Raw genomic sequence first — 13,918 nt, 5'->3', positions numbered from 1 at the left:
ATATATAACACGCATGCCTGAAAATCTTTCTCTTATGAACGTATACTTAGGTCGATATTGACTTCAGTCCACAAGACATAATAGTAGACTTGGAGTCAAGGATCACACGAAGTCTTTCAAGTAATAGTAGCCACATACAGAAACCGCTTGTTTGGGTCCATAACTTACTCCTATTATGTGAGTACAAGTTGTTTGAGTCATATAAAAATAGTTATGATATTTTGATTATTCATACAGTGTGTACAAGTTTGAGATGAATTGTAGTAACTGGTAACAAACTTAAGGTAATAAGGATAAAATGCAGGTCAGGGCCCCGGGTTTCAGTTTGCTGAATTTTCGGATATTGACACGTGATCAACCTCATTTGATGTGGTGTTCAAGTGCATGTTTGATTCCATAGATCCTCATTTTGTGATGGTGTGACCACACAAACTCCTATACATGGATATATGTATGTTTTATTATTTAAAAATTTAAAATCTCTTTTTAACACTGATAGAGTATTAGAGTATATCATTCCTAAGTTTATATCAGCTGAAAAATAGATATAGATGGTGTTGTTCCAAGGGCAAAGAGCAAAAAGCATTCAAGACGTTTTCGAGCAGCCAAAGATGCAGCGGATGCGGTATGCATTCAGATTTTAACTTTTCAACTTAGCTTCTTCTGAATTGAAGTCAATTGGTGGATTATGCTTTCTAGTGTTGATGGTTAATTGACTAATCAAAGCAAGGTGACTGAGCGACTATTATTCTTTTCTTGTTTTCTTGTTATTTTGGATACTTTTAAGAATTTCTGTTTTTGCAACCTATTCTCGCTCACTTCTCAGCCAGATCTTATCAAAGTGGAACAGCTTATTCAGGCGGTAGGCGGTATGAAGATAAAAATTTTCAGAAGAGTGCTCGATTGCATCAGGTTAGACGATTGTCTTTGTATATTTTACCTGTATATATATGTTATTATATGATTAGAGTCACAGAAGATAACATATCGTAGTAATTTATTATGTGCTAATTAGTAGTTGTAGTTTAAGTATGGTTATTTAATCATATCATTAAAGTTGTTACAATTGATTATATTTTCTTTATTGATTGCATATCGTTTATTTCTCACTTCTCAGATCTTTATTTTCTTTTTGTCTTTTCTTTATTGGTTCGTAGGGTAAAAATCGGTATGGTGTTTGAAGAGGAGCCCATTTAAGTTTAAAACGTGTTGAACCAGCTCGAATCACTGGTACCAAGATTGCAGGTACATATTCTTTATTGGTTACCATAGTCCACTATCAAACTCGGTTAATCTTTGGACAAACAAAAGCTATCGGTTACAGCAATAGTTGATAATCTAATATGCAAAAAAATTGTTTGGGGGAATGGGGCATATATATAACGCAGCATGCCTTAAAATCTTATATGAACGGATACTTAGGTTGATATCGACTTGATTCCACAAGACGTTTAATAGTAGACTTGGAATCAAGGATCACACAAAGTCTTTCAAGTAATAGTGGCCACATACAGAAAAAGCTTGTTTGGGTCCATAACGTGTTGTCCCTATTATTGCCAGCCAACGATGCTTTGTTGACTGCAGTGTTTTGCAAAACTTGTTTGTATTCCTGAATGACAAAATTGTCGTCATCGAGATTTTAACAGTAGACTTGGAATCTTGAATCATTCTAAGTCTTCCAAGAGCCGGTGCCCACATACATATCAACTTGTTTGGGTGACAAATACATGTTGTCGTGATCAAGATTTTAATGGTAGACTTGGAGTCATGAATCACTGTAAGTCTTTTAAGAGCCGATGGCCACATACATTTTATCTTGTTTGGGTCATAATAACATGTTAGCGTTAGTAAACGATTGCTGGTTGTAGTGTTAAACACGTAAACTTTCCTATCAAAGTAGGATGTGTCTTAGAAGTTAGCTGGTTTTCTCAGTTCTATCTTGACTTTCTGAATGACATTGTGTTTGTCCTTTGATTTTAGAATGAGCACGGCAGATTTGATTGAGTTGCAGTTCTAAACGTCTGCTTTTACTTGGTAGTTGTTTTTCACGAGAGTTACAATTTGATCAACTCGATCAAAAAATTACTTAATGGTCATATTATGTAGCATGTATTAAAGCCATCAGGTTTATTTATCTAGGTGGTGACATTGTTGTATTTCGATTAATATTACTTGTCACGATGAAGCATTTAAATAGGACAAAGATCATATCATTAAAACTCTAGGGGCCAACAGTCTGCAGATAAGCTCGAGTACATGCTACATAATATGATAATATATATACTCTAATAGGCCATATATTTAGAGCCTTGTATCCTGTCCATGGGGTGTTGTAAGGTTTTTAGTTGTGATGAATAATACAGAGGAAACTACTATTCACCTCCACTTTACAAGAACCTAAGCTAGCATATATATACAAATACAAGATGATATTGAGTATGTTTATAACAGGTCAAGTTTATAACATGGAAAGACGATCATACCTAGACCTTACCCAAATAAGTGTCAGTTACATAGTGTTACCGGAGAATATGAGACGTATACATACAAAATGTACTTCATTATTTAATGGAAAGAAGGTCGTTATTGTTCTTTACTTTTTCCCAGAATGTTGGTGTTGTAACCGGTGTTGAGGTACATGGCCTCTACCAGCAATCTGTTTCCCCCTAGGGGCCTATCCTGTAGTCTGATGGTGATGATTGGGGGTGGCGATATCTTAATGGTTACCACTGATTATGACCATCATAATGACTGGCAATACCAATTTGAGGTGTTTAGATCAGATAAAAATCACCATCACGATGTACCAACGGTTGTATCTACCAACGCTAAACCATCTGAGGATATGGTTGGCCATAGTTCAGGTTATAGTTGTAATGTGGACTGCAAGGTGTGTAATCTCTTAAAATGTTATGTGGAATATAATTTGGTCTGGGATGCGGACCTTTACTCCAGTTATAACAGGGTCCATGAAGGCGAGGGTGATATACTTCGTGATAATTGGCCACAATAGCTATCGATTCGAAACGAATCCATTTGGATCGTGATGTCCGTTATGCTCATTCCTACATCATTACAACTTTACAAGATGCTTAGAAAAATTTCAAAAGAAGACACCAGTATCAGTGTCATTTTTGACAAGTCGGCTGCTCAATACGTTTTGTTATTAGTAAAAAGACACGTGAGAAGAAAATAAAATGATAAAGGTACCAAAATGGCCTTTTTTGGTAATAGAAATAGAAATGCCTTTAATGCTGTCAATTTTGTTTCGAGCCAAAAATAATTAGGCAAAGCATACAACATGAGATTGTGAACTATAAACCATAGATACAGCATGAGACTATGGTTATATTATTTTCACGTACATACATATTTAAAAGGTGCTCGTCTAATTCTGATCAATTTTTATGAATATCTAAAAGGTGTTCTGACCCATTACCGACCCCGCCCGATTTTGAACATCTAATTAACAGGTAAATTGAAAGATTAAACGGGTCCACCAGAATCCATTTGTAGTACCACATCAACCGTCTCAAATTACTTATCCACTAACAGGTTTAGCCAAATATACCATTTTATATGGGAGTTTAACATCCTATGAAGTGCGAAAGCATTTTAACCATGACCTATTCACATATCTGCTCTTTATAGTCCCTAAAACAAATGTTGTAGGTAATAATCACCTAGTAATTCAGGAAAAAATCAAAAGTAAAAAGGCTTTTTCAGGACTCCATTGACTCTGGTTTCGTATCTTAGGTTATTATAATTTCATCTATGATCAATTGTAAAAGAAATGCACTTGACTTTTAAAAGTCAATCTTATGTTTTCTGGATTTATCTCTGTTTGGACTTTATTAGGATCGAGGTCTACTCAGATTTCTGCTTATTTTCTCTGAACTACAAACAGCTAAATTATAATTCAAAATCTTACATCTTCAAACATAATTCTGTACTTGTATATCAGGTATTTAAATGTTTGAAATTTTTGCTCAGGTCAGTATTGATATTCCATTTCCTTTCCAAGCAATACCAGTTCAAACGATTGAATCAAGCGGCACACAAGTCCTTGATCAGATATTGAAGATCATGCTTCCGCGGTTTATGGCTCAGGCATGCGATACTTAATTTATGTTCTCGTCCCGTTCTTTTGTTTCATTTCCTATACCCTGTCAATACACATTCCTCTGCAGGTTTTATCTTACATATATGCATGTACGATAGAAAATAATAGTATCAAAGTTATCATTATAACTTCAACACTGATTTTTCTATGGGGAGAACTGATTTAACTCAAATTAGGGTTTTTATTATTTGAAATTAGGTCAAAAATCAATTGATTTCGAAAATTATGTTTTGAATCAAAATTATGTTAGGGGATATGTTTGTTTACATCTGTGTGTTCACCAAGGATTAAAAATCGGGTTTTGAAGCCTCAAAGTCAAATTTGTGTGTAAATTAGGGTTTGATTGTTCTAGGTCAAAGTTGACTTCAGAAAGTCAACTGTGTTCATCCATCCTCTTGAGCTCAAATCCAAAATTTAGCAAACGTTGGGTTGTTGGTAAGTTAAATCAATCCCAATTCCATCATTTTTGTGTTTGTTATTATGTTCTTGGTCTCTTACAAGTGTGCTTGGGTCAATTTTCAGGTCAAAAACTCAAATGGGTCAAAATTAGGGTTTTGGTTATGTAATTAGGTCAAGATTGAAATTGAAGCTTTTTGGGATGAAATGAAACGAATTAATGAGATGGGTTATGTTTAGTTATGTCCAAAATTAGTTATTTACACTTGAAATCGTTTCTTGATGCTCCTTAAGTCGAATTTGAGGTTGGTAGGGTTTCTTAGAGTTACAAAATGGGTAAAAATGATTTTTGAGCTAAATTGTGATGTTTGATTCAAGTATTTGAAGTGGGTTATGTTCAATTCATGTTAGTATAAGTTGTTTATGTCCAAAAATGAGTTTTGAAGTGCTTCCTAAATGATTTTGAGGTCAAAATGAAGCTTGGGTGTATTTTGGGACGAATTTGTGCAGGTTCTAATGCCTGTAAGTTTTGAGGAATGTCCTTGACAACAACTCACAACCCAGATGAACTAATCACAACCCAGATCTGTTAGTTTTTAACGCCCGTTAGTTTTGAGGACTGCCTTGACAACAACTCATAACCCAAATGAACTAATCAAAACCCAGATCCGTTAGATTTTAACGCACGTTGGTTCTAAGGATTTAGTTTGATAACTGATGGTCCTTGAATGCACAACTTATGTTTTATTTAAATTAGACAAGAGAGTAAATAACAAGAACAATATCAAGTTCAATTGTAGTACATCAATGCAAGGATAATCATATGTATCATTGATTAAACGATGAATACATGGTTGATCTTACACACTTGACTTACAAGAATACAAAAGAACAAAGGTAATTGCTAAGCCTAGACACACTAAAAACTTAAACAATTACAAGTGATACACACTTTCAAGGTGACTAACACACTTGATACAATGTGGCTGTGTTGCTTTATATAGATGAAGAATTAGGGCAACACAGCCTTCTTTGATTGTGACTTGATGGTGGTTGTCGACATCCAATTAGCTCATAGTACTTGAATCATGTGCCCTTGTCTTCTATACCAAATCGAGTATGAGAGAGAGAGAACCCTTGCTTTGGTCCCAACATGTACTTTTGCCATTCAAGGCAAATTACAGTTGGTTAACCACCATGTGACTTCTTGTCTTCATTTGATTTGAATTCTTCCCGCCATGACCACCATGTTGGAGTATTCAACTTCCTGAAGATGTCACTTCACCTGCTGATGACTTGCTAAAGACTTGCTGACGACATACGTCAGCGAGCAAGTCTTCTTCAGCGAATCCCAGACTTAACGATCTCCCCCTATTTGCTGAGGAGACTTGCTAGATGAAAATTACTTAAGACATATAGATAAGGAAAGAGAAAAATGTCTTTATTTCATAAAAAAAAATGTTACAAGCAATATACATTAAATGTTAAAGACATTTGAGGCCATTGCTGCTTCTATTTCAAAAGCTTCTTCTTGCTTGGCTATCCTCAGCACCGGATCATCTCTTCTATGAGGCTTAGTTAGCTCCTCATCTATCATGCTGATGACCGATCTGGCACTCGACACTTTGACAAACCTTTTCCTAAGGCCAATCAGAAATCCAGTGGATGCCTTTTCCATTTCAGCAATGCGGAAGAAGAGTTCATCATTTTGAAAGTTGTTGAAGAAGATGCCAGCAGGTTGTTCAAGAACTCTTCCTTCTTCAAAGAAGGCTCTAGGAGGTAGCTTCATGATCAGGCCAGCATCAGTGGGGATAGGAGGAAGGTCAGCAAGCAGGAGTCTTTCAGCATGTTTCCTTTTAAGTATACGCTTGCCTGCTGACAAGGTAACGACTGCTGGGGACCCAAGGACAGCTCTCAACAATGGGAGGTCTGCCTTAAACTTTGTTTCAAACTTCAGAGCTTTATCAAAATATTCTTTCAGCATCTTCTGAAGGTGTACATAACTGGCAGCCTTTTTGTTCTTTATCAGCATATAAATTTCAAACCATTATGACGCTCCAAGATTGGTGATCTTTACATCTTCAATTCTTGTTGGCGCATTGTCCCCTTCTCTTACGAACTTCAGATTTGATTTGGTTCCCAAAGCTGCTTTGTGAACTTCAACAGCAGACTTCAACAGCAGTTATTCTTTCCTTCCTCTTTCTATCATTCATGATTTTTATCCACTTGGCCTTCTCGCTCTCAAACCTCTCTCTTTTCTCTTTCAATCGTTGCTCTACATCAGCTTGTTTTTGTCTATAGAGAGCTTGAGGCCTACCGGTGGTCAGCAGCATCTTTTGTTCAGCATCCATCTGGTCCTTCTCGAAGAGGGCCAACTGGAAATGAACTGCAGATTTTTCTTTTCATTTTCCTCGTTCAATTTTATTCTGTCAAGCTCCTCCAAGGCCTCTTCTTGAGTTTTTCCCTCGGCAGTAAGAGGGAGAACATCGATCACCTGAAATTGATTGCCTGCCGGGGAAGTGATGGATACATTTTGAGCAGTTAGTGAGGAGGATGGTCTGCTAAGAACGCCAGCTTCTACAAGCTGCTGCCTTCCAGCCCCAGTTAATTGAGTAACTTGAGCATTTGCCACATAGCAAGGATGAAAGATAGGGAGCATCTCTCTAGATCTATCCGTCTCCATTTCTTGAATGCAAGCAGCTTCCCATCCTGCTTTTAATGTTTGAGGACTCGCTTCCTCTTCTTCATTCAGCACGTTTTGATCCAAAGGAGCATCACTCATCGCCAATGACTGCTCCCCCTCAGCATTTACACCTGTCTCCCCCTGAACTTCAGCAGGGGGACTTGTTCCTTCTACAACCACTAATGCTCTTTCTTCATTTGTTGTTTCAGTGGCTGTACCATTATTATCATCTTCATCAAGGACCTTGTCAGCAGTTTCTTTAAACATATTGCTCACTGCTTTATTTATTGCTTCAGAGACAAGATCCAAGATGACAGCATCAGCTTTCTCCCCCTTGGAGGTTGTATTATTAATAACAACCTCCACAGTTGCTGTCGGAGCCTCTTTTTTGTTGAGAAGTTGGGTGAGCAAGTTCTTGATTTCCCCAACTTCAGCCTCTAGCTTCTGTTGGCACTTACGATCTTCCTCAGTGAATGAGACTTGAGGAGGAGGAAGACTGGCCACTTGTGTTTCCAAGGCACTGATCGCCTTAGAGTTGTTCTCAACCTGGGTGATAAGGGGAGACACCAGGTCAACAAGTTTCTTAACCTCAGCAGCAGCAGCTTTACTGCTAGAGGATGCCTTCTTTGCAAGCATTCTGGTGGCATTTCCGGTTCTACACAGCGATCGAGTCACTCCCCGGATGGCCTGCTGATCTCTTCTAATAGAGGAAGAAAAGATGCGCAGCTTAGTTTGATCAGCAGCCATAGAGATAGATTTCTTTTTGATCTTATCGATGCTGGCAGAATTTTCTTTCTGCAATATGTACCAACTTTTTATTGCCATAGAAGCAGCCTTGGTGAGATCATTAAGGTTTTCTTCAATCCTAGCAAGCCTGTCAGCGGAGTTGGTGTTGAAGGAGAGTCCCAACTCTTTGGCAGTTAATGGAATATCAGCAGGCTTGCCAGAGGTACACCCGAAAGCACGAAATGAAGAAGGCATGCCAAAGGAGGGCATGCCCAGTGCTTGTACATCTACTTGTTCTGAGGTGGCTGCTTGTCGTGCTATATCAACAATTTCAGTGTGAGTGATAGCAACGATACCTTCAACATTTTCAGTGACTGCTGCACTGTCATCAGCAGCAGTTTCCATGTCAGCATCCTCCTCCATATCACTAACTGGTACATCAGCCTGGGTAGAGAAATCCAGCTGGAAATCTTCAACCATGAAATCATCTAGCTCAAGATCACTCTCTTCATCATCAAATTCAACATCATCACCAACATCAAAACCACCACTTTCCACAACATTTTCAACCGATTCATCATCATTACCTTCGGCAATCACATTTTCTTGTTCGTTTAAGACCTCATCAGCAACCACCACATTCTCAACGTCGTGACTACCAGCTCTCGCTTCAACTGAAAATTTTAAAGGGTCAGGGAACCGGGTGCCTCAGAGTCAGTGTGTTGTTGCACCAACTCATCATCGGCCGTAGAATTTGTTGACTCTAGCAACACATGTGATCTGGCTGTTGTCAGCGACTTAGAGGGTAGAGAAGAAGGGGGAATTATAGTAGTGGTTGACTCAACTCTAGTGGGCTGGGGTGACCCATGTTCTACACCAACCTCGCCTACAGACGTTTGAGGTGGCTGCTGACGGTTTCCCATATTCTCGTCAGCAGTCTGTTGGGAGACTGCTGATGGACTAGCTGGGTTTCTAATATCCTTGGGTCGTGAGGACTTCCTAACCTTAGTAGTTGGACCCTTTGGTACTCGCTGCTGCTGTGTTGGGACAGCAGCAGGAGGTGAAGTGGAAGAAGAGAGAAGTTTTAAATTTCTTAATTTTTTGGGTTTCTTGTGAGCTTTGGAGGCTGCTGGGGGGATTACCAGCACACCAGCTCCAGAGGGGTTTGGTGCATATTGTTCAGGAAAGACAGTGATCAATACCTGATTCATTGCTGGAGTAAGCTCAGCGAATCTTGCTTCAAATTGTTCTGGATCACATGCTGGAGTCTTGTAAACAGTATTAGCAATTCTGGGAGACAGCATGTATTGAGCACCAGGAGGCATGTACTTCTCCTTTAATTCCTGTTTAAAGATCAGTGAAAGAAATCTTGCAAATGGCACTGAACTTGATCTATTCTTGATGGATACTTTCCCTTTAAGATCTTCAAAAATGACACTGGCAAAGTCAAGGAATCGACCATTTTCCAATGCATATATCATCTGCATCTGGCCAGCAGTGGCTTGATCAAATGATCCACTGTTGCCACCAAGACATTGTATTACATGAGTGAACAGCAGTCTCCACACCCCTGGCAAAAACTTCTTTTGAGGGTTGCTGTGCACAGCTTGCACAGGTTCAATATTGGTGCCATATCCAATGGTTGCCAGCCATTCCTTCCATACTTGGGTGGATACAACCCAACAAACGAACGCTCAGCAGATTGTTGAGGAAGACGAAGAGCTTGCCTCAACGAGTTAACAGTAATAGATATTTTGTGTTCCCCTTTCATCACTGATCCAGTGATGACATCATTGACCTTGTCATAGTCACAAGTCCACCAAAACTCTCTTAGGAGATGAAGAGCTGTAAATCGTCCTTCTGATGTCACACCCCTTGATGAAGTCCAACATGGAGAAGTATCCCTCCACATTTTCTGGGATACTGGGAGAACCAAGATAGTTGTTGGCCTTTATAATGAGTTTAGAGGAGGGGATCCCTTCTAGATCATATTTCTCAGAGATGAGATATGTTGGAGTGATTTCTTGTTGAGAAGAAGAAGCCATTTGGGAAGTTTTTAGAGATGATTGGAAAGATCAAGAGACGTTAAGAGATGTTTGAAAGATTTTGAGAGAGAGGTTTGAATGATAGGAGATATTTAAAATTGATAGAGAAGAAGAAATGAACGTAAAAGGTGGAATATGGAAGGAATTGTGAATATATATGGCATGGATGGGCCCCATAATTGCAAAAAAGTGAGTCGTCACATGTACACTCTTTCATTCGTGGCATAAAAATATTATTTTAAAATTATAGGACACTGTATGTATATACGTATGAGAGAGGTATGATGTGACTATATGAACCACGATTTCAACTGTACTCGAGTTCATACGGCGCGTACAGTGTACAAGTTGCCCATTTGGGAGAAAATCGAGGTAACCGTTTGAGATATATATAATAAAATATTAACAAAAATACGTAGTGGAATACACTCAGATAAATTGAGGTATCCACTGAAGAGTTTATATAATTTTTGAAGAAATAATGGTTACCAAGTTTTAATCAGCACCACAAAGACAGAAAGAGTGGATGCTGACGAACATTAAACAATTTTTGGCAAATTGTCAGCCATCAACGGATTTTAGAAGTCTTTACCAGCAGCCGTTTGCTGCTGGACTAGATGGGGACTTTCAGCACCCTATTACTTTTGTTATGCTTTTTCCCAAAGCATCAGGGATCAACGGATTTTAGAAGTCTTTACCAACAGTCGTTTGCTGCTGGACTAGATAGGGACTTTCAGCACCCTATTACTTTTGTTATGCTTTTTCCCAAAGCATCAGGGATCAACGGATTTTAGAAGTCGTTACCACAGCCGTTTGCTGTGGACTGGATGGAAACTTTTGGCTTTCCATTGCCTTTATTTTGCTTTTTCCCAAAGCAACAGGGATCGGTGAGTAATAAGGAAGAGCTCGCTGATGACTTTGACTTAAAAAGTCGCTGCTCATCTTCGTAAGAGGAAGATGGGAAGCAGAACATGAGTGATCATGTTGCTGAACTTGTAGGATCACAATTTAACATTCCCAACCTACTGACAAGATCCTTGAATCTTTTTTCATCTAAAGGTTTAGTGAAGATGTCAGCAAGTTGGTCATCAGTGGGGATGAAGTAAATTTCAACATCCCCCTTCATGACATGATCACGAATGAAGTGATACCTAATGTCAATATGCTTAGTTTTGGAATGCTGAACAGGATTATGTGTGATAGCAATAGCACTAGTGTTATCACACATGATGGGGATCTTAGAAAAATTTAGGTCATAGTCAGCAAGTTGGTTTTTCATCCAAAGGACTTGTGCACAACAACTTGCTGCATACACATACTCTGCCTCAGCAGTGGAGATGGAAACTGTATGTTGTTTCTTACTGGACCAACTAGTCAGCCTTCCCCCCAACAGTTGACATCCACCACTGGTACTTTTCCTATCTAACATGCAACCAGCATAGTCAGAATCAGAGTATGCAACTAAATCAAAGTTAGAATCCTTGGGATACCAGAGACCTAGAGAGGAAGTCCCTTTGAAATATTTGAAGATACGCTTGACAACGAGAAGGTGAGACTCCCTGGGTGATGCTTGATACCTTGCACAAAGGCAAGTAGCAAACATAATGTCAGGACGACTCGCTGTGAGATACATCAGTGAGCCAATCATTCCACGATAGAAGGTGGGGTTCACATGCTTACCATCAAGGTCAGCATGGAGATTGTTTGGAGGAGACATGGGAGTAGGCTTTGTGGTGATATTAGACATATCAAATTTGGCCAGCATGTCTCGTATATACTTTTCTTGGTTTATAAAGATACCATCAGTGAGCTGACGAATTTGTAGACCAAGGAAGAAGGTTAGCTCACCCATCATACTCATTTCAAAGTGAGAAGACATTAGTGAGCTAAATTTATTGCAAAGTTTCTTACTGGAGGATCCAAATATGATGTCATCGACATATATTTGCACATAGAGAACATGAGCACCCTTTCTATAGATAAAGAGGGTGTTGTCTATAGATCCACGCTGAAACTCATGAGAAAGAAGAAATTCAGAGAGAGTGTCATACCAAGCTCTGGGAGCTTGCTTAAGACCATATAATGCTTTATAAAGACGATAGACGTGGTTTGGCTTGGTTAGATCTTCAAAACCAGGTGGCTGCTCCACATAAACTTCTTCTTCGAGTTTTCCATTTAGGAAAGCACTCTTGACATCCATTTGATATACAGTGAAGTTTTGATAAGCAGCATGTGCCAGGAATAAGCGTATTGCTTCAAGTCTAGCCACTGTAGCAAAGGTTTCGTCATAGTCAACACCTTCTTCTTGAAGGTAGCCTTGAGCTACTAACCTAGCCTTGTTGCGTATAACAACACCATCTTCGTCCATCTTATTTCTATAAACCCATTTAGTTCCAATGGGTTCTTTGCCAGGAGGAAGAGGAACTAAGAACCAGACATGCTGTCTTTGGAATTGTGTTAGTTCTTCTTGCATGGCAGCAACCCACGATGGGTCAACCATGGCCTCTCCAATATTCTTAGGAGTGATCATTGACAAGAAGTTAACATATAGACATGTGTTTCTAGTCGTTGATCTAGTCATAATACCCTGCTGAGGATCACCAATAATTTGGTGAGCAAGATGACTTGAAGTCCATTTAAGTGATGGGACACTTGATGAACCTAGAGTGGTAGCAGAAGACATTTGCAAGGGATCAGCAGGAGAAGAATAAGAGGAGAAATCAATGGTAATTAAAGGATCAAGAGGAGTTTGATCAGTGGAGCCATTTGACTGATTTGAGTTACCAATGATGGGGTCATCATCATCAGCAGAATCCATGTTTTCAGTGTTAGCTGAAGCATCATGAAACTCATCATCAGCAGAGTCATCAACTTGCATATCATCAGCCAGTGATCTAGGTTTGGCTGATGCAACATGGATTGACCTTAAGATAGGCTCAACTGGCTCAATCGAATATATATGAGCAGCAACTTGCTCCAGCTCAGGGTCTGCTGAACTGTCCTCAGTGAGTTGCTGATCAAGAGGAGGTGAACAAGAAGCGTCAACAAAGGAGTCAGCATCCTATGGCATCCTCCATAGGAGGATTAGTGAACTCATTGAAAATCTCTTCAGTAGAGGATAGCTGAATATCTTTAAGAGCAGATGAGCTTTCATCAAAAGTGACATGAATGGATTCATCCACTTTTTGAAGTCGAGTATTGAATACTCTAAAAGCTTTGCTAATGGAAGAGTAGCCAACAAAGTAACCATCATCAGCTTTAGGATCAAATTTGCCTAAATGATCCTTATTATTAAGAATAAAGACAGGACAGCCAAATACATGGAAGTATTTGATTTGAGGTTTCTTTCCTCTTAAAACTTCATATGTTGTTTTGTCATGTCTTTTAACAATGAGACATCGATTTTGAGTGTGACAAGCAGTGTTGACTGCTTCAGCCCAAAACCTGCTGGGAAGAGAGGACTCACTGAGCATAGTACGTGCTGCCTCTATAAGAGTTCTATTTCTCCTTTCAGCAACACCATTTTGCTCAGGAGTTCTAGTGGAAGAGAAGTTTTGTGAGATCCCTTGATCAGCACAAAAAGTTTCAAGAGTGTGGTTTCTAAACTCAGTGCCATGATCACTTCTGAGTTCTTTGACCCTTATGCTATTGAGATTTTCCATTTTCTTAATGAATTTGATAATTAAGAAAAAGTGTCCAAGTATATCGTGAATATTCATCCACAATTACTAAAGTGTATCTGCTACCCTTTAGACTTTGGACATTCACTGGTCCAAAAAGGTCCATGTGAAGAAGGTGAAAGCAACCCTTAACAGAGTTAGCTTGTTTAGTTTTGAAAGTAGCTCTATGGCATTTGCCTTTTTCACAAGCACCACAAAGTCTATCTTTTTCAAAGGACAGAGGATGAAGGCCACGAACAAGGTTCTTTTTGGCCAGTGAGTTTAT

General features: G+C 39.0%; 1 long non-coding RNA gene across 1 annotated transcript; it reads left to right on the top strand.

Moving 5' to 3' along the window:
• Nucleotides 1-460: 460 nt before the first annotated feature.
• On the top strand, nucleotides 461-2,004 carry LOC122591726. Its single transcript, XR_006322700.1, has 4 exons — nucleotides 461-730; nucleotides 827-912; nucleotides 1,158-1,245; nucleotides 1,647-2,004. It is a non-coding gene; the product is annotated as an uncharacterized LOC122591726 (long non-coding RNA).
• Nucleotides 2,005-13,918: the final 11,914 nt, after the last annotated feature.

Source organism: Erigeron canadensis, chromosome 1, assembly GCF_010389155.1.
Source record: "Erigeron canadensis isolate Cc75 chromosome 1, C_canadensis_v1, whole genome shotgun sequence".
Lineage (NCBI taxonomy): Eukaryota > Viridiplantae > Streptophyta > Magnoliopsida > Asterales > Asteraceae > Erigeron > Erigeron canadensis.
Note: the sequence above shows the minus strand (reverse complement) of the source record. Positions and strands in the feature narration are given on the sequence as shown.